This window comes from Lissotriton vulgaris, chromosome 4_1, assembly GCF_964263255.1.
Source record: "Lissotriton vulgaris chromosome 4_1, aLisVul1.2, whole genome shotgun sequence".
Taxonomy (NCBI): Eukaryota; Metazoa; Chordata; class Amphibia; order Caudata; family Salamandridae; genus Lissotriton; species Lissotriton vulgaris.
The window spans coordinates 906,529,255-906,551,722 of NC_141691.1; positions in this window are offsets into that span (position 1 = coordinate 906,529,255).

A 22,468-nucleotide genomic window follows, 5' to 3' on the forward strand; every position below is an offset into this window, starting at 1 on the left:
ACATGTATAGATTAAATAGTCAGTGATATTTAGCAAAACACATAGCAAAGATTCTTTTCAAGATTAAGATCTGCCCACACTTCAAACAAACTACCACACTCATTCACACAGGGATTTCCTAGCTACAGTAGAAACATTCAACTTTCATTCATCCATTCTTATAGTCCTGGCGTAGACAACAATAGATCTTCAATAAGTTGCCTAAAACGGGGGGTTCATCCAGGAAGATGGTATTAATACGGGTCCTGATGTATTTAGAAAGATTGCCGTATTCCTGGGAAAACGTGCCGACGCGCGTTTCGGTGGGAAGCCAATAGGGCCACACCTTCGTCAGGGCCAAGGTAGTATGCTGGGCAGGGGTAAGGAGTAAAAATCTGTTTGTTTTATTGGGGACGCCTACGATGTAAGGGCCACCTTCCCCAGTTTAGGAGGGAGTAAATTCCAGTTATTACCAAGGTTTGAGGAATCAACTCGTGGTCCCTCCTGTGGGGTTAGCAAGTCAGTTTACTCAACCAAATGGGTCCTATGGGTCGGACAGACAGAGATATCGAATCGTCGGTAATTTTTCGTCACATTTTCTTCCGTTTTGTTGCTCTGTCAATTATTTTGTTGTTTCTTCAATAAAGACTGCTGGTCATCAGGTGGGGGGTTGGTTGGTGGGTAATCCTGCACTTTCTAACACTTTGCTTTCGACGCCACGAGTAGATTCTAACAATGAAGTCAAATATTTCTGTAACTTAAAATAGACCAAGCCGGGCTTTTAGATAGGGATTCCACCGACATTGTTCGGAACCATGACGGAATACCGCTCCCGCGGGTCCCGTCTTGGAGTCGGTCGTTTGCGTTCGATGGGGTTCCGCCGGCTGCCTCGGTCGGCCAACTGCGTGATACAGCACTGGAGTGTCCTGTATCACGCAGTTGGCCGACCGAGGCAGCCGGCGGAACCCCATCGAACGCAAACGACCGACTCCAAGACGGGACCCGCGGGAGCGGTATTCCGTCATGGTTCCGAACAATGTCGGTGGAATCCCTATCTAAAAGCCCGGCTTGGTCTATTTTAAGTTACAGAAATATTTGACTTCATTGTTAGAATCTACTCGTGGCGTCGAAAGCAAAGTGTTAGAAAGTGCAGGATTACCCACCAACCAACCCCCCACCTGATGACCAGCAGTCTTTATTGAAGAAACGACAAAATAATTGACAGAGCAACAAAACGGAAGAAAATGTGACGAAAAATTACCGACGATTCGATATCTCTGTCTGTCCGACCCATAGGACCCATTTGGTTGAGTAAACTGACTTGCTAACCCCACAGGAGGGACCACGAGTTGATTCCTTAAACCTTGGTAATAACTGGAATTTACTCCCTCCTAAACTGGGGAAGGTGGCCCTTACATCGTAGGCGTCCCCAATAAAACAAACAGATTTTTACTCCTTACCCCTGCCCAGCATACTACCTTGGCCCTGACGAAGGTGTGGCCCTATTGGCTTCCCACCGAAACGCGCGTCGGCACGTTTTCCCAGGAATACGGCAATCTGTTCTAAATACATCAGGACCCGTATTAATACCATCTTCCTGGATGAACCCCCCGTTTTAGGCAACTTATTGAAGATCTATTGTTGTCTACGCCAGGACTATAAGAATGGATGAATGAAAGTTGAATGTTTCTACTGTAGCTAGGAAATCCCTGTGTGAATGAGTGTGGTAGTTTGTTTGAAGTGTGGGCAGATCTTAATCTTGAAAAGAATCTTTGCTATGTGTTTTGCTAAATATCACTGACTATTTAATCTATACATGTATGTTTTTTGAATATATTTAAGAAGAGAAAAATAAAAAATATATATTTTTTCAAAACATGTTGTTAAGTCTGTTTGGATTGACTTAGTTTTGTCCTGTGCAGCTCCAGCCTCTGGGCTAACCACCCCCTCACTTTATCGCATTAGGATCCTCTAGCTAGGACCTCTATAAATATTTGGCAGGGTACCTTCTATTTTTCTCTATACAGTTGTTCTTCCCCCCCTGGCCTGCCTATATCATTAAGAAACCCTACGGGGAGCCCCCTTCTATTGTTGTTGTGCTGTTTCATAGGTCTGCATCTAAGACTACAGGAGAACTTTAGTTTTGATTGTGTTGGAGAGACCTTCAAGGTTAACCCACACGTGTCACGGCTAGGGTCCACCCGCAGGGGGAAACATCCTTTACGACGCAACTTTCACAACGCAGTACCTTTACAACGCGGTATTTACAACGACAACCATTACAACGCATTGCGCTGGGGGGCGCTCTAGGATAGGGAATAAGTTTAATTTACTATCCAACACCTTCCCTAGTGTCCACGGGGACTGGAGTTCGAATAGTAAATTAAACTATTCACTATCCAGCACCCCAAAGCACTATGCGTTGTAAAGGTATTCATTGTAAATACCGCATTGTAAAGGCATGCGTGGTAAAAGTATGCGTTGTAACCTCATACATCCCCCGCTGGTACTACAAGACCAGGGCTTCTAAGGTCTAGTTGGCCCTTCTAAGTTCTAGCATGGGAAGTGTTCTGGTGGGCTGGTCATGAAGGCTGAACCTGGTTCCCAGTTCCAAATTCAGCATCTCTGGCCATAGTGCTGCATCCTCTCCCCCACTGAACACCATATTGCCCCACTGAGAGAAACTCGCAATGCCTTCAGCTACAACCCATTGTGCCTCACTATAAACACCTGGATGCAACTCAATTCAAATTATGTACTAGACAAGAGTAATATGCTGCCTGAAAAAAGTTATAATGTCCTGCAAAAAGCAAACACTCATAGGGAATGCAAGGTTACCTTAATGCTTTCACGCTTATTATTCAGAAATCAATGAGTGTTTTTGCCTGACAAGTTAAGGACATGACAACAGGGTCGGGAAGGGACCTGTTTCAAGGTCCATTGCTCATATCCTTACAAAAGGTAAGCAGTATGGTTTACAAAGACCACATCCCTGAACACAGAGCTGCGGCACACATTTTAGAATCAAAAATATGAAAAACAGCTGATTAGAATCACATTAAAAGTTTTCCACTCTACGCATCAACCAGATATTGTAGTACCTCTAGGAATGTTATAATTCCCCACCCAGGGAAACAATGTTTTTCAAAGAAAGACGATAAAGCAAGTAGTTCTGATGTATTTGGGTATGAATAAACCAATCTGGCTACTTTGCGACCATTCTGTCTTATATTATTTAGTTATTTAGCTATTTTTCGTATTTTTAATCTTTTTTCTCTCTGTCCCAAGGCTGCATTCTGGAATAGAAAAATGGTCGGAAAAAAACGAAATTTCCAGAAAAAGTGCTTTTTTCTTTTTTGTATGCATTTCACAGGGGAACGATTGAAGCAAAGGTGAAGAAAGGGTGGGTAACAGCGTTTCTTGATGTCACGATTTTCATTCAGCAAGTTAGGAGGAGCAAGACTGAGACAGAAAGAGAGGAAGGAAGAGGAAGAGGAAGAAAGAGGGGAGGGCAGCTGACAGTGGCAAAGCAGGAGAAGTGTCCTTATTTTCTCTGGGCAACAAGGAAGAAAGAGGGTCCTTTTCCTTCTCTGCCCACCTTTGCCGTTAGCGAACAGCCACGGACGACCCAGCCTTAACTATAGGCTGTAGCTTTTTCTGCCATCCTGGGACGCATTTTTAAAATAAGAAAGTAGGGGAATGGATTCTATTAAATTGAAAAAATAGGGGCCCTCTAATCCCACCCACTTTGACAACTGTGCCTACCATAATGTGCTCAGCAGCACGTCAGGGGTGGTGCACTCGAAGAGCTATTCACGAAAATAGTGTTTTTCCAGCTCTCAGCTTGAGTCAAGATTTGTCAGAAAGAAGTGAGGGCATGTTTCTCATGTGAGTCAAATCGACATAGAAGGAAGATTGGGCTCCACATTTGGCACGCAACATTGGGTGCAATCTTAGCAGTTTGGGAAAACTGAAAAACAAACCCAACCTGTTGATGAAAAAATATAATAAGTTCTCCCTACGACAAGTCTGATGGACATTTTTGGAAGTTGGGAAGGCATAAACAGATTTATATGGATGATACCACTATTAAAAACATGAGTTTGTTTTCAATTTAAGGAGGAAAAAAGAAATATTAGTGGAACACTTTTGCGGAGAACCTGGAATTTACACTGTCAACAATTATAGGTTGCCATTAAGTATATTATGATGCACGGAACTGCATTTAAAGCTGCAGGTGAATTTCAATAGTTTGAAAAAAATATATGTATTTTTATTTAAAGTGCAAAGAAAGAAAGTTGTGAGTGCAAAGCAAGTGACAAAATTCATAAGTTACGGTGGTTTGTAAAGATTTTCCTAATAGGTCCCGGCCGGAAATTCCTTCAGATATGGTTGGCTCATTAAAAAGGGAAAGGGCAACTCCTTATTTGTTTATTGTGGTGGGTCTGTTCAGGAAACAGTGTTTAAAACACTGTCATACCATTGCAGTACTTTTACAGCGTGGTTGTTACAAATTTGTTAGTACACAATACCTTTACATCTCAAGTCATTAGATCAACTTGCTGTAGGGGGCGCTAAGGTATTGGATATGAAATCCAAAACCTTCCCTGCTGTTGCGCAAACTGGAGTAGGAATAGTAAATAATAATATTCCTAAGTCCAGTGATTTAAAAGTATCTCGAATTACAACGTGGTCATTATAGCAACCGCGTTGTGAAATCACGCGATATATTAGCATGCATTGTAACATGATATATTCGTTTGTTCTCCAGGTGACGTAAGGTTATTTCTGTTGTGGTAAATAACAACAAGAGCTTTTATTCATTATCAAAAGAATGTATTTAAAAGAGTAGGAATTGCTAAGAGAATATTAACTGACAATGGGGTTCATGTTTTGCTCAAATGAGTTTGAAGAATTTCTTCTGCAATTTGGAATAAAGCATAGGAAATCTGAAACATATCGACCTGAATCTAATGGCATGCAAGAAAGGTTTAACAGGAATGTCAAAGAGGGTTATCAGCTCATGGAGAACAGCGGTTTAGATTGGGAGAGTCTTACAGAAATATTTGGTATCTTATTGTCTCACCCGCATGTAACTACAGGGAAGTCTCGTTTTGTGTTATTCAGAGGAAGAATACCCAATTCAAGACTAGTTCCAGGGTGGCTGATTGGAATACAGGTTAGGTAAATAGGTAAATGTCTCTGCTAAGAATGATTGGTGAAAGAGGTAACACATGAAAATTTTGGAGAGAAGAAGGGAATTTGATTATAAGAAAGTTGCATGTCAAAGTTGAAGACTGGATAAAAACTAAAGGACCAGTTGGAGACCAACCTGGTTCTATATTCACTAAACCTATAAAGGTCATTACATTGTTTACAAATGCATTCGAAATAGAAGATGGCTGAATTTGGAATTTGAATAGGGTGGTTTCATAAAACAACACTGACTTTGTTTCCAATGACCGTATCTTGGAAAGAGGAAAACAAGATAAAGGTAAATGTACTCACACTGGTAGCTTGGATGAGACAAAACTTAGTTTTGCCAAAAGATGCCAAACCAAAGAGAGTTTGCCAGGTACCATAATATTTCAAGGACTACGTAAAATTTTAAAGTGCTTCTGAATTAGCTCACTCATGTGTCTTAGTAACATTTGCTCCTTTATTTTTCTGTGTTACTACTTTACAATAAGTTTATTTTTCCTTGTATTTCTAAGGAGGAAGACGTGTTGCTTTTCTTGAGTTATATTGCAAAGTTATCTACCTCCTTTGATAAGCTATAGCCCAACTAATCAGTGAGGATATTTTCAGTGACTATATTCACACCCCGACCAGTTTCCCCCAATTGACAGAGGTGGTGATCAACAAACGTAAAACAATTAGCTCTCACTGGGCTGCTTGCCCTTGCCAAACACTGTTGAAAGATAGAAAAGACGTTAGTTTGATGTTTCAAAAAATTATGAATGCTTCTTTATCTTTGCAGATTTGTCCCACAGAATTACAAACTGTGATTGAATAATCTTTGTTTTAAATACTTGTCCTAAGCCCTGAAGATCTCGCCAACATCCGACCTATTTTTGTTTCCTTTCAATGCCTCCAGATCAACACAAGAGCAGTGAAATTCCAGCTACAGCTCTAGGTTGCTCATTTGACCCCTAGGTTTGAGTGGTCTGTGGTAAATCAGGCCAAAATAATCCCCATCTGCTCTCTGGTATAATAACAGGCTTAGGATGCTTAAACAAACATGCAGTCACCAGGAGCAGGTGTGGAGGAAGACCCAAGATGAACAATAAAGGATGTCATATAAAATAACTATCAAAGAATATAAACGTGCATTATTTGAAGAAAATTCTAAGTACTGACCCGGAAAATTGAAAATGCTATTTCCTATAAAGAACTTTTTAAGTTAGTACAACTGCTCTCGGCCTCACAACCCATAGCGGAACCAGAGAGCTCTCAGGTTTTCACAAGCTAGCAACTTTCTTTCACTCCAAGATCATGGATATCCACACAGGCTTCCGCTCTGCTCCTATTATGCTGATCCTACACTCTCTCTTATGCCCAGGTGCTTCAAGCTCAAATGTTGGCATCATTCCTTAGGAATCTGTCCTACTCCAGGAAAGAATGCCAAGAGCCTAGGAGTATTGATGGACATTGAACCTACCACTTAACTTTGATGCTAAATCTAATCGTACAATTATAACCTGCACCTGGATTATGATGATGCTGAAAATAATGTTTCCCCTCATTCAGCAGCCTGCACACAAGCAGCTTGCTCTTGCCCTGGTAATGTCCAGACTCGATTATAGCAACTCACTGTATCTGGACTCGAACAAGAGTACGCAGCATAAACTCCAGGTGATACAGAATGCACTGGCAAGACTGATTCTGGACATTCCTAGAGGGCACTTGACTGCCAAGGGATTAGAAACCCTACATTTGCTCAAAATTAACAAGCGCATCAGGTTCAAATCTCTTTGCATGGTACACAAGGCTCTCTATCTTCCTTATCCTTCAAGACTAAAAACCATGTTTGGCTAGTACTCCCCTGGCAGATCTTTCCTCTCAGCATCTAAACTACAGCCTGATGTACCGAAAACCATAGGAAAGAGATGGACGACAGAGCATTCTCTGCTGCTGCTTGTAAACTCTGACACACTTTTCCAATAAAGATAAAGTTCATCTCCCAGCTCCTGCCCTTCAGGAAGGCCCTTAAGATTCGGCTATTTTGCTTGTAGCTAGCTTCCGATTTCAGAACACTAGTGGACTCTCTTCTTGGATGGTGACCTACAGTGCCTTGACGCCTTCAGGTAACTGCTGCACTTTATAAATTTAAAATCAAATCATAACTAACAGAAGGCACCATCTCATCGGAATCATCATTTTTTGCTTGAATATGCAGTCCTTTTCTGTTTTTTCTAGAGATGTAATGCATTGCCAGATTCTACAATCTCTATTGAAATACCTGGGGAAAACATTTAAGAGATTAGATTTCAGGTTATTCCCTAAAAACTTGTAACCACAGTTACTTCCCCCTCCTGGAAATGCTGGCACCAGAGGTAGCTATTCCGGCAGGCATAATAAGTTGAATTTTTTAGGTCTACTTGTATTGGAGAACCTTCTTTTAATACAAAAATAGTGGCAGTCTTGGCGATTGATGAGTTGAGGAAAATCCTAGATGGTGGATGTGTCTGACCTTGATTTTATTTGCCCTTTCTACAATCATTAAAACTGGATTCGACTTTTTCGTCTAGCCGAGGATTCCATTATGACAATTAGCTGAAGTGCATGGAGTTCTTTCCTTCATTTGGCATCCATAGAGTTAAGCTTGGCATTTCGCCACAGGGCCAAAGCCAAGGCTGAGGCTTTAATCTCAAGGGTCATCAATTTCCCATCTGGAGCACTTTTACATATAGGGCCCATTTTTCCTGTTTATGCAACGGCACACCTTTCAATAGGTGTGCCGCGTGAAAACAGGGAAACTGCACACAATTACAGTGAATGTCCTGCCCCAGGGCAGCTGCAAATTCTCGCTGCCTTGGGACTGTGGAATAAGCTGCCCCTCACTCTGGAAAACAAAATTAATTTACTTAAATTCAGAATGATTTTGAAACCTTGACGGCTGATTTATACTTTGGCCGAGAGAATATTCACTTGCAACATATTTACAGATGAGAAGCATTCAATTATATCAGAAACAGAGACTATTCCATCTTTGTCACTGAAATACTCCTCCAATAACCCAAAGGAATTAGTAAAATTGGAGATTTGGCCTGTCAACTGCCTGCCCTATTTAGAGTGGGTGGTTGAATAGCCAATATTTACTCTCCCTTGCCTGTAAGGGACAGTCAAATGTTTAAAAGACTTCCACATGAAAGGAGAAAACTCCAGCTTTGGGATTTTGTTTGTGGAGCAACAAAAACATGTTAAAAGCTTGACATATGGTGCAGTCATTTTGATGGTATTCCTTGTCAAACTTTGTATACATTGCTAGGAACTGCAGTGACAGTGGGTCCAACCAATGTTTAGAGTTGTCAGTAGGTGTGCAGGACAACTCTAACTTTGGCGGGGGAGGTTGGAGAACATTGAGTATGACTGGAGCGGGCTCGATTATGGTAAAATCTTGCTACTGGGCGCTCTGGAATATCTGCTCATTCGGTTTCTCAGACTTTCAGCAGCTTTGGCTAAATTGGCCCTGAATAGACCTAGAAGGTCCTCGGTATCTATGGCTCCAAAGGCTTTGCATTGGCTGCAGTTAAGACAAAGAATACTTTTTAAACCTCCCTGTATTGTTTTTAAATCTATACATGGATTTGGTCTGAGCCCCCTGCAAAAGAGAATTAAATAGTACATGCATGGTAGGAGTTTACACTCCTCTTCCACTAACTTGGCCTTTGAGGCCAAATTTAGAAAAAATTACAAGTGGGATGGGCTATCATGATTGAAGCAGCTCAATTATAGAATTACCTCCACTTTGAAATTCTCTTATGACTTAATGCACCTTAGAAAGGGTTTAAAAATATTTATTTTCCCTACATCAATTTAATAATGTAGCATACTATTTAAGTCCTGTCACACTGTCCAGAACCTTTCATTTTCCCCTCCCCCCAATAATATATTAGTACCAGGATACCTGTTAGGTAGCAGCTGTGCTCTATATATGAAATAAATATATTGGTTCTACAACTGAAAATGTCTCTCTCTGTTCTATTTTTTTTAAGGTTATTAGCAGTGCCCTAAGAAACCTCTTGACATGTATGCTGTGCTTACTAAATGACCATTAGATTATAAGATTTACAAAATTAGAAAGTGTAGACATATGGGAGGAAGAAGGTATTATTATTGTGAAAATATCTTAACTATAAAAATCTTTTACATTACAGTTTACTAAAGGTACTTTTATGCACTTGTTTGACAGCGCTTGTTTCTCATAGACCCGTGGGAGGTGCCATCGGCACCCCAATGAGATACATATTCTTAGGGGCATACAGTAACACTGATATATTCAGTCCCAAAGTGTTGCAACCACAACTAACTGGTTAAAGTATTATTGTATGCTAATGATTTTACAGATTGAGAATCTATTAAAACTACATTTTTTGGATCTTTTTCTGACCATTAATATCAGATATGTAGATTATCTTGGTACCATTAAGCAAATCAATATTATTCACACTGCACTTAACAAGTAATCGGCTATGACATAGACCAGAAATTCCATCAAAATTTCTAATGGAAAAATGTCACAGCATAAACATGGGTCAAAGCAGTAAATGTGCAGTGTTATCAACACAATTGGAGGTTTCTTGTTGAGATAATCAGAACAAGGCATGTCCATTAAACTGGTTGAGCAATGGAATCAACCAAAGAACTGTGTCATTCAACCCAGCCCTGATCTGATTTCCCTATTTCCCTCACAATGGCCCCATTAAGGTGGGAACCTACACCATGCTCAAAACACAGTTATCAAACCAAGCCATCCACAAGCAACCACCCAGAAAGTGATTTAAAATTAAATAGATGGAACCAGTACACAAACATGCAAAGTAACATATTCATTCGTGAAAAAGTAATGGGAAAACATGTAACATCTAACAATAGTACTGATAGCTTTGTACTATATGTCCCTTAATTCAGAAAATATTTTCCTTCTAAGCAATGCAAATAACTGATGCCAATTTTACTGAATTTAATATCACTGTATTTTTATTCACCTCAGCTAGATGGAATGTATGTTGGTCTTATTGGAATTTAAACCTGTGCCCTTCAGATCACAGTAGATGCCACCAGTGAAGATTTGAATCAATGCACCATTCTGCTGACAATATAACATGAAAAAAGTAATTGAGCACTCTAAACGAATGGAACAAAATAAGCAAATAATCTTACGTATAATGGTAATTCTGGCTGTATTACATCCTGCAATCAGATTGTAATTGCTAACAGGGCACCATAAGCTGAATCTTTTTTAAAGAACTAGCAATTGGTATATCATAATAATAAATGTCTCAGCTTCGTTTCTTCCATTTTTAACTAATTGATATTCTTCAATTATAGTTGTTTGATAATGTTTCTATCAGCTTTATACCAGATGCTTGATAATATCCCTAAAATATGAACAGATCCCTACCACCTTGATGTTTTATTCCAGACACCTTGTTGTTGGAGTCTCTTGCTATTTTATTATTCAAGATCATAATACATTTTACTTCAGAAACGTATATTTAAGACACAGGGATCACCATTACACTATGAGCAGTGTTTTTGGCACGATTGTCATTGTTATATACTTATTAAAGCTAACCCATCATATATTTGTCAGTGTCTCATTTCCTATATGGGTTATATTCTTAAATAACATAGTTCATTCATTTCATAGTTTAATTACATAGTCTGATCCCACATCACACCCCTCCTCATGCAACTCCACTGGCTCCCCGTACAGATGAGATGCCAATTCAAGCTGCTAACCCATGCTCACAAGAATCAACACAAACAAGGATCTGACTACATTAGCCACTGCTTGAACTTTTACTAACCGTCAAGAAGACTACGCTTTGTCTCCCTATCTCTTGCTCATACTCCCCACATCTTCCTAAGAAAAGGAGGATTTTCATTCTCCCACAACACAGCAAAGCATTGTATTCTGGAGAGCCCTCAAGACAAGACCTGGCTGTTTGATTGAGACTCTGTGATCTGGAAGCCCCTGGATACCCTTTTGGGTGATTAGCCGCGCTCTATAAATCCTGATTGACTGATTGATCGATAGATCTTTTATGTTATTTTCTATCTAGATTCCAACAAAATCTCTTTCTACTTTGAATACGTGTTTTAACTTGTTAAATGTCTACCTCATTTCAATTATAGATAATATTATCTGTCCTAATGTTTGGATAAATCTATCCTATAAAAACAGTAAGATTTAGTGATTACGAGTAGATTGATAAACAGTAGGAATATAATGCAAGAGTCAGCTCTCAGCCATTTAAATTAAAATTGCGGGCCTTGCCAAAGTACTCTTAAAAGAATCTCTGTATAACTGTCAAAGTGTCAAAGAATGAATGGTAATTTTTGATCCTTTCCTTGATGCATGTCATACTGTGCTAAGACAAATTTATTTACTATTACAAACGGGAAACATCCTCAACAATGACTCCAGAAGAACGAGTTCCAGAGTCACACAAGCTGAACAACGACTTGCGCGAACAATGACTTAGCCTTAACCATGCATGTACTTTGTTGATGCTAAGTCGGTCTAGTGATTGTGTAGGGCGGAGTTAGAGGAGCAGCGAACAGGAACAGGTAAGAGGGGTTTGGGGAGGGACGGGGGAGTTTGTGTTAGTTTATTGGGTTGGGAGGGGTTTGTAGGGGGTTTATGTTCATCTTTAAGGGGTGGGTGGGGTTCAGGTTAGTTTTTGGGGAGTGGAGGATTCAAGTAAGATTTTAGGAGTGGGGGTTCGAGTTAGTTGCTAGGGAATGAGAGGGGTTTGAGTTGGTGTTTAGGGGTGGGGGTTCTGGGTAGTTTGTAGGGGGTGGGGGGATTTGGGGTAGTTTTGAGGGGTCGTTTTTAGGGGGTGGGAGGGTCCTTGTTAGTTTTTAGGAAGTGGGAGTGGTACAGATTCGTTTTTAGGTGGTGGGGATTTTGGGTAGTTTTAAGGGGTAGTGGTTAGCTAGTGGGGGTGTTCAGGTTAGTTTTTAGGGAGTGGGAGGGGTACATATTAGTTTTTAATGGGTTGGGATTTCAGGGTAGTTTTACGTAGGTTGGGGGTGTATTTAGGGCCCAGGGGGAGAAAGAGGGGGGTGGTAAACTCAGCCACAGATAGCTGTTTAGCATACATGCCTTTACCATGGAAATTCATGGCTAAGATGCGGTCGTAGTAGAGACCGCATTCTTCAGGTAGGCATTGTAAAGGAACTTGTTGTTCCGACATACAACCCTTGCAAAAATGTATGCTTGGCAATAAGGGGGCAGATTTACAAGCCCCTTGTGACATCTTTACGACACCGTTGCATCACTTCTGTGACACAGCGACATCGTAAACAATGCGCCACTATGCAACATATTTGCATCACGACGCATCTAGTGAGATGCGCATGTTGTGAAGTCCTGCGCTACATTATACCTGGGTCAGGTATAAAGTATGCAGGGTGGGCGTTCCATTGCAAGGAAGCCCCGTAACAGTGATGCAGTGAATTCTACAGATTTCACTGAGTCACTTTTACATCCACCCTGCGTCAAAATCTTACACCTGCTCAAGGCGTAAGGAGTGACGCAGCACAGCAAGTATAGGGCACCCCTGAGCATTGCTGGAGTTGCGTCATGATTGCGACACAACTCCATCAATGGCTGCCCTTACAAGAAAAGATGCAACAAGTATCCGACTATCCTTGCGTCACGGTGCGCTGCTTTGTAAATGCAATGCATCTGTGGTGGCACAATGGCATTTCTACGTGTCACATCTTTACTGGCACATCTCTGGAAATATGTAGGGATGCGCCAGTACTTATAAATCTGCCCCTAGATGTTCAAATTGACTGTTGGAAATTGGGTTACTGTTTGAGAGGGGTCAGACCATACTCAAGCAGCAATGACAATCTATGGGTGTAACACAAACAAACCCCAAAATAACCTGTGCTTAAACCCGTGGTAGTTTAACACAAAAACAGTTAATCTAAATTTAGAGGCAATGTGTAAAGTATTTATGCTGCCATTCAAAGAGTAATAAAGTGAAAACACAACACAAGAAAAAATCCACACCAATCTAGAAAAATAGAGTACAATGTAATACATTCTTTAACCCCAGATACACAATTTTAAAGAATTCATGCAAGCATAGCTCCACAAGCATGTAGTCATGTGAGACCAGACGAAAGTCACAATCTCGGACCGACCATCAAACATTTCTGAAGGCACAATGTGTTTTTGTAGCCCATAGGCAGCAGTTTCTGAGTTGATTCGATGCTCTATGCCCAAGGTAGTGGAAAGCGATTATGGGCCTCATTTATGAGGTTTTGCCGTAGGGCAGCGCAGCAGGCCTTCCTGCTGCGCTTCCCTAAAGCAAAAAAAAGGGCAGTAATGCGCTGTATCTATAAGATACAGTGCATTCCTGTCCTTTTCCCCTGCCCCGTGCACAACGGGCTGCCGTGCGCCAACACAGGCACCTTTGCACCATGGGGATGATTATTTTTCCGCAGGAAGGGAAAATTTTCTGTACAAAAATAATCACAAGAGTATTTTTCCTCTTTCTATGTGTGCTGCAGAATGCAACACATATAGAACATGAAAAACTAGGAGAAATAAATATATTTCTCCTTGTTGTACCTCCCATACGCCACCCCTGGGGAGGCGTAAGCTTTTGGCGCTGCCTCATATTTACGATTTCCCGTAAAGCTTGGGCAGTATCACAAAGCCATGGATGTTGCTGGGAACGCCCCCAGCAACACCCATTGCATGCCCCTTTAACACAGAACACTGCGGTAAAGGGACTGGTATTTATCAGGCAGCATTAAGCCAATAAAAGTGGCTTTGTGCTGCCTGATAAATATCATGCAGGCTTATGCGTCACAGAATGTCACAAAAAATGACATTCCGGAGGGTGCAAGGAGTCTCAGAAATGAGGCCCTATGTATCTGACTATGATTTTGTGTGACTCCTGCTGTTTGTAATTGTCTGTCTTTGTAAGTGTACATGTTTGTCAGTGCCCATGTTACTGCACATGTGGATGTGTTGTGTGTCGGTTGTGTAAATATAAGTGCCTGTCATTAAATCTTGATTTATATTGGTGTGCTGCTGTGTGTGATAGTGTGTTGTTGCATGTGTACATGCATTGCCTTCATGCTTGAATCAGTGTTTGTCCATCTGTATGTTTCAGTGTGTTTGTGTATGCCAGTTTGCACTTTTGTGTGTGCATCTGCCAGTGTATCTAGATGCTTGGGAACAGTTTTGCATGCCTTATCTATGAAAGACAAAGAAAATTCACTGAAGAAACCTGTTATGATGTGACTAGCATTAGAAAGAGGAATGCCAGGCTGTGCCAACCCACACAAACATAACAAGGGCAGGAATTTGTTTGGATCGGTAGCCGGATATCTGCGGCGTAGACTGGCCTTCTATCGTCCAGCCCGCTCCTTGCGGTCGGAATCCCTTTTTACAGCGGTGGTTCCGCGGGTGAGGAAGGCCCGTGCGGGGGGGCGCTCTTTCAGCTGTAAAGCTCCCCAGCTGTGGAACTCGCTTCCGCTTTTGCTCCGCAGCACTGCCAATTTGCTCCAGTTCAGGAAGAACCTGAAGACCTGGCTTTTTGTAATCTTTAGGCTTTTTTACTGTTTTCTTCTTTTGCTTTTTATTCTGTTCTTGCTCTGTTGTGTTATTTTTACTCTGAGTTGCAGGTGGAAAGCGCCGGGACACTCTTTTTGAGTAGCCGTGCGCTATATAAAAGCACTATAACATAACATAACATAACATAACATAACATTAATGAAGCGTACCATGCACCTGCCAGGCCACTTGCTAGTTTTGATGCAATAGGCGCTTGGTGCCTGAATCCAGTTCAGAAAGTCAAAGAGACTGTGTCTACTCTCAGCCCAGATACTGATGCCAACACTGGCAGTCTCAAAATACTGAGCATTACAGGGCACAGCCAGATAATGTTACATGCTTAGGGGCATACACAAGACTCAAAACTAGCCACCTCCAGAGCTGTGCCTGAAATCCTCCCAAAGCAATACTTTGTGGAGTGAATTCACCTCTCACTGCAAATCACATAATCAACTTTTACTCATGAATGTGTCCAGTGGCGTGAGCTACATGGCCTCATTGGAAGGTGAAGAAACTAGCATTTTTCACTTTAACAGGAATACAAACTCCAAACAGTCTGATGTCTGAGTTAGGACACATTTCCTCTGCTGCGGTCACTGTGATGAGAAGTAAGTGTAATCACTCAAAGCATTTCTCCATTCGAAAAATCTTCAAACTGAATCACTAGCCCTTAGGTGTTGGAATGTACACTAGCCCGGCGTGGTTATGAACGCCCGAGCTGCGACTGTGTGATCCGAGGTCATGCAACATTGTGACGGTACACCTAAGAAAGCAATAATTTTGTTCCTCATGTCTGGGTCTGTTTAGGCCTCGGGCCACCCAGTTGATTTAGTCATTTCAAATAGGGGTGAGTTGTGCATGCTGGTAAACCTCCACTCCACTGGTGGTTGGCGGAGTTTTGACAAACTCTGTGGCAAAACTTTGTGAACTCCGCTTGCGGTGCAGACTTTTCCATCCAGCCCTAGAAATGTTTACCTGTTCCCAGTCAAAAGTTAGCACTTGGTAAATGTAATATGGCAACCCAACATTATCCTATTGGAGAAGTAGGCCTTGCAGTGGTGAAGAATTCATTTAGGAGTTGTTCACTGCATGGACATGTAAAACCTAAAAGTACATGTCTAGCTTCCAAACACTGTGGTCCCTGCCCTATCCACTGTTTGTGGTCTACACTAGGGGTGACATATGTATTAAAATGGAAGGTTTACAATGAGATTGTCCAGTGAGAGCTACATATTCCTTCATTTTTGCTTGATTTCAGAAACAGCATGTATTAGAAATGTGTATATTTCATGGGTCCTACCTCGTTGTTGAATATACTCATACAGTTGAACTTAAAAAGAGAATGAATAGTAGAGTATCTTTGTAGACTTTATGTGTAGACCCACCAGGATGTAGTTACTTATGATTTGCAGGATGTTACAAAGCATTTTGGAACTTTTCTAGAAATATTTCCTCTATTATCATATTGTGATTTATTGTGCTGAGTTGCTGAATTTCGGATTCACTTATTGAGATGTTAATTTGGTCACTACAGGGAGAAATTAAATCACTATGCAAACATTTTAAAATATATGACACCTTTGTAGAATTTGCTTTGATTTACAGTTACCTTCTCAATAGATGGTTTTTGTATTTTCAGATTTCTGTTTTGAGTTTCTTTACTAAAGGTTTGCATAGCAATTGCTCTCTTTAACTTATTGATCATTGCATACTTTACTTCAAGAACTTTTATTTCTCTATATTGCTCTTGCTTTTTTGCTATCAGTTAAAAAATATTTTGTACTTCAGATAGTAGTTTAATAAGTAATAAGGCTAATGGGGATTGGCTAGCTATATGTACTTCTTTATTTACATTGCTTCATGTAACTAATATAGTGCGTTTTTCATTATGCATGTTCTATCCTTTTATGCAATTATTCCTACCACATAGGTTTTAAATGTATTCTAGACCACTTCACAGTTAGCAATCTCTCAGGTACATAGTATACATTATATAATGCTATCAGTAAGCTCTGCTGGTAGCTGCAGAAATAAAGGTTCAGGGAGTGGAAGCTGCTCCAGGGTAGTAGTGGTGGGCCAGGGGGGGTGACAAAAAAAAAGAAAAGAAAATATGACTTACCTCCGGCCGGTGACTCTCCGCCATACTTTTCTCTTTCAGGGAGCACAGAAGCACACAGGCTCTTAGACTCCCCTAGCCAATCATGACACTGCTGTCACTAGCATGACAGCAGCATTGTGATTGGTCTGAGCAGCCTGGCTTGGCGCTCAGACAGGGAGTGGGAGCCTGTGCAAGTTCTCCACCCAGACTGTGCAATACAGCCAGGTGGGGAATATTCTCATTGTGCATTACTATTTAGCTGGCCCAAGACATCCAGCGAAACCGTCATTTGCAATTAAGTGCCCCCACCACACCTTTCAGTGCTGGCTGTGACGACAGCCAAGCATCACCCCACCCAAAAAATGCCTTAATCACGGAAAAATAAAATGATAATAACAACATATTATAATTTTATTTTCCCTTTATTGTGCTGCTGAAAAACAGTGGGTCGACGCTTCTCTTCCTTTGCGGAGGAGCCACCGCTGGGTTCTGGCCATAGATCATATGGTTCTGTTTTAATTCTTAGCGGGACAGTTCAATTTGACTTCAGCATTAACATGGTTTGATACGGAGTATAAAGCTATGCATGAATTACATTTGCTACATAATTCTTAATACATTAGAAAATATCTAATCATGATTAATGTCTAATGTCTAGCTGAGGTGAAAGTATATTTTAATTTTCAAGGAATGCTGTTTACGCCATATTGCAATTAATGGTTCTGGCCATAGCCCATATGGTTATATTTTAATTCTTAGCAGGACAGCTCAATTTGACTTTCAGTATTAACATATTTTGATACTGAGTATAAAGCTATGCATTAATTGCATTTGCTACATAATTCTGAATACATTAGAAATTAACTAATCATGCTAAATGTCTAATGTCTTGCAGAGATGAAAGTATATTTATATTTCAATGAATGCTGTTTACGCCATAAAGCAGTCAATTGAAAAGAATCGATAAAAATGTTTCAAAAATATTACATTAATGAAAATGTGTTTTGTTTTAGTTAGTGGACATCCTATCTGAAGCTTTTAGCTGTGTTAAGTTGATATCACCCCAATTACATATGGACCTTTAATAAGATCATGTTGTTCTATTCTCGTGATATAAGCCATTTGTAATGTAAACTAGTTGTTATTATTATGTAACCATGTTTGTAAAGTTAACATAGCTTCCCTCCCCTCACCTCAGCTATTAAGGTTACTCTGCAAATTTAATTAGAGGAAACTTTTTTTTTTTTTTTTTTCCAAAACCTTTATTGCACTTTGCATATTACACAGCGGAATGCCTACAACCCTGTGGGCCGGCCGCTATCAGATGATCGTTGTACACATTAATTTCCAGCAAGAAGGATATCAATACTGCAGTAACAATAAAGTCGCGACGGAGCGTGCTGAAAAGTTTAAAAGTGCCTGTTGAGCAATTATTCAATGCATGTATTGAGGTTTTGATGAAGTTTTTTCTTGTTTTTTTTTAACTGTTAAATAACAACAAACTCGTAACAGTAACAGTTAGGAATGACAGTGCGGTCAAACAGTAATCAGTGCATTTCGAGTCTCCAGTGTCTCTTGGGAATATGGGAACTTGACAGCCCACCACAGTGCGCCTATGCCTTTACCCACCCCACCCGCTCCTACCCCCTTTGGCCCCTCTGCCTAAGCTCTAAGAGGAAGCCTACTGCAGCAGCCCTGGCCGCCACCCCGCTGCCCCATCCCGCCCAAGTTCAGCCCTCCTCGCCCTCCTCATCAGATTCGTCCTGATCATCTTCTCGCAGGGGTTCACAGATGTCCCCCCTGTATTCATTCCACTTCAGCCATATCTTATTCCATTTCCCGGGACAGGCTCGGTTGATGTACACTGCTCGCTCGGTTAACATTACTCGATCCATGTTTAGGCACCACTGGGACTTGGTTGGCAGTTCTGCCGCCCCCCAGCGCTGTGCTATGTCACGTTTTGCTACCATTAGCCCCGCTGTGACCCAGAGTTGCTCGTATCGGTTCAAGTCAGTAGGTCCCCATATATTTAGCAAGCACCTCCTCGGGTTAGGTAATATGGAGTGATCTAGTGCCTGTGAAAGTGTGCGGAGCACTTGTTTCCAGTACTCCTGGATCTTGGGGCAGTCCCATATGGTATGGAAGAATGTGCCTTCCTCCCCACATCCCCGCAGACAGTAGGGATGGGGCGCCCTGTGTATGCTGTGCAGCATTTTCCTTGTATAGTAAACCCTGTGCAGGATCTTAAATTGCACCAGCCGCATGCGTGCCGAAATGCCTACCTCTTTAGGGGACCCAAGTGCCTCGTTCCATTCATGTTCATCCATATCGTTAATCTCCCCTTCCCATTTCTCTTTCAGGTGTGATGTAGGTTCAGGGCTGTTATTGAGTAGCTTACGGTAAGTGAGGGAAGTCGCCCGTTCTAGCATGTAATCGGTGAGTAGGCGATCCTCCAAAGGTGAAGAATCTGGGAGTTGTGTGTCTGCTGGAATGGCTGCAAGCAGTGCGTGACGGACTTGAATGTATCTGTATAGTTCCCTGTCGTTGAGCTCATAGAGTTCCCTTAATCGGGCGAAGGGGATCACTTCATTCCTCACCCACTACGGAAATGCCTATTGTGTCCCATTGTGCGAACCCCTTGGTGTTCCTCAGGTTGCCCAGTATGCAAGAGTCCCACAGCGGAGTCATCCTAGTGATTCTCCCCTTCCAGCCCAATGCTGCCGTAGCTGCGTGCCATGTCTGCACCGTTATCTTGGTGGGGCCTATCAGAGTGCGCATTTTGCGGCGGTCATATAGTGGACCCAGCAGACTATCAGCCCCCATCTGCTCCCTGTCCGAATGAAATGCCGGCTCATCGTGTGGTGCGTGTATCCATTGATTAATGGGTTTCAGTTGTGCAGCCCAATAGTACAGTTTTAAATCAGGTAGCGCGATGCCCCCGCTATACCAGTCTCTGTGTAACTTGGATTGTGCCACTCGCGCCGGGAGGTTGCCCCAAAGTAGGTTGGAGACCAGAGCCGCTACTTTCTGGAAGAATTTGGGTGGCACAGGATAGGGTGAATTGTCAAGGACGTACAAGAAGCGTGGTAACGCCATCATCTTGTACAGTGCTGCCCTGCCGAGGAGTGTTAACGGCAGGCCGGACCAGAACTCCACATCCCGCTTGAGTCTATCCAAGGGCGGCTTCAGGTTCTTGTCTATGAATTCAGTCGGGTCCCTAGTGACGTGTATGCCTAGATATTTAAAAGATGACCCCGCCAGTCGCAGCGGGCAATTATCGTCGAGCTCTGGAGCCGGACCCCGTAAAACGTAAATCTCTGATTTGGACCAATTTAGCGTGTAGCCGGAGATCCTACCGTACGCGTCACAAATGCGTAACAAGGCCGGTATTCCCACCTCGGGGTCTGTTAGATACAGCAGCATGTCATCTGCGTATAGGGACAGACGGTCTTCCTAACCCCCGGTCCCTGGTATTCCCTTGAGGAGGGGGGAGGCTCGTATGAGAGTCGCCAGGGGTTCCAATGAGATGGCAAACAACAGGGGCGATAGAGGGCATCCCTGTCGCGTGCCCCGCCCCAGCTGGAAGGTGCGGGAAATGTGGCCGTTCGCCACCACATGAGCCACTGGGGCTGTGTACAGCAGTTTGACCCACGCTAAAAAACGAGGCCCGAACCCCATACGTGTCAGCGTTTTGAAGAGGTACTCCCACTCCACCAGGTCAAATGCCATTTTGGCGTCAAGTGCCAGGATTACTGCCGGCGTGGTGATGGTGTCGGCTCTGGCCAGTATACCATGCAGCCGTCGCAAATTCAGCGCTGTGTTCCTGTGCGGCATAAACCCGGACTGATCCGGGTGTATAATCGAGGACAGATGGGGCAGGATTCTCTGTGCCAGCAGCTTGGCCAAGATTTTCACTTCCGCGTTCAATAAGGAAATGGGTCGATAGGAGGAGCAATCCTCAGGGGGTTTACCCGGCTTGGGGATCGGTATTATAGCAGCCGTACGCTGGTCCGGTGGAAGGGAACTCCTCTCCAAACAGTCCTCGAACATCTCTAACAGATACTTGCTGAGGGTGTCCGGCATCACTTGATACCATTCCATGGGTATCCCGTTCGGTCCCAATGCCTTGCCCGGGTTAAGTGCCTTAATGGCCAGCTGGATTTCATCGGCTGTGATGTCCGCCTCCAGCTCGCACGACGCCTCCGGTGAAAGGGTTCGAACTTCGATCGGTGCCAAGAGTGCCTTGGCACACTCAGGTGTAATTTCGCGAGCCGGGGTGTACACTTGTTCAAAATGGGTCGCAAGCAGTTCTGTTATCTGCCTCGGATCAGTGTGCGTCTCTCCCTGTTCATCTTTTAGACATTGGACCCCCCTGGAGTTGCCCTCTCGTTTATCGAGCCATGCCAGCATTTTCCCTGCTTTATCCCCCACTTCATAAATCCTGTTCTGGGTGTCGGTTATGTGCCCCTTGACTACCAACCGTAGGTGATCACTGTACAGCTGTTGCTGGAGAGTGAGTGCGTGCATGGCAGCAGGGGAAGGGTGAGACTCATGTGCCGTGGTTCGTTCCCTCAACGTAATCTCTAGGTCGGCTAGTTCTTGAGATTGTCGTTTCTTATGACCGGTTATGGAGTTAATGGCTTGGCCCCGCAGAACCGTTTTATAGGCCTCCCAGAGCGTTGCCAGGGAGCGCACCGAACGGGTATTTTCAAGAAAGTAGTGCTTCGTGGCGCGTTTGAGTTCTTTGCGAACCTGTGGAATTTTAAAATATGATGCGTGCATGGGGTAAATGCGCTTACGTGCTCTCGTCTGTAGGGAAAGCGTCAGTGTGAGCGGTGAGTGGTCAGAAATACCACGAGGGTGAATCACCAGGGTCTCCACATTACAAAGGGCCTCCCCCAGCGACAGGAAATAATCGATGCGGGACAGGCTGCCATGCACCGCGGAGTGAAATGTGTATTGTTTCGTTCTTGGGTGTAAGTGTCTCCAGATGTCTGTCATGCCCATGGCCGTGGTAAATCGTCGAAAGTATGTTTCCCCCCCTGTCTGGTTGGGTGAGGGGTGTTTATCTAGTTGTGGGTCTAAGACCGCGTTGAAATCCCCCCCTAGAATGGTTTCACCCTCGGGGAGAGTTAAAAGGAAGTCCCCTAGTCTTGGGAGGTGGACCGAGTGCAAAGCCGGTGGAATATACACTGATACCAAATTAAAGAGTTTCCCTTCCCATTGTCCCTGCACGGCCGCAAAGCAGCCCTGATCATCAGTTTTAATTGATAGGGGCATGAAACGTGAGTTCTTCTGTACTAGAATGCCGGACCCCCTGGAGCCGGACGTGAAAGCAGAGTGGGCCCACATTTTGTAGCCTCGTCTATCCAAGGCCTTTGTAGCTCCCCCCACCAGGTGTGTCTCTTGCAACAGGGCCACAGCAGGTCGCAGGCGCTTAATAGCAGTCAATACCAATCCCCGCTTAACCTTGTCCCTCAAGCCCCTCACATTCCAGGAAACCAGGGTCAAAGGTGGGCATTGTGTATCAGAGGGAGTCACCCCCTCCGCAGGTACGGGATTGTTAGCCATCTGGGGGT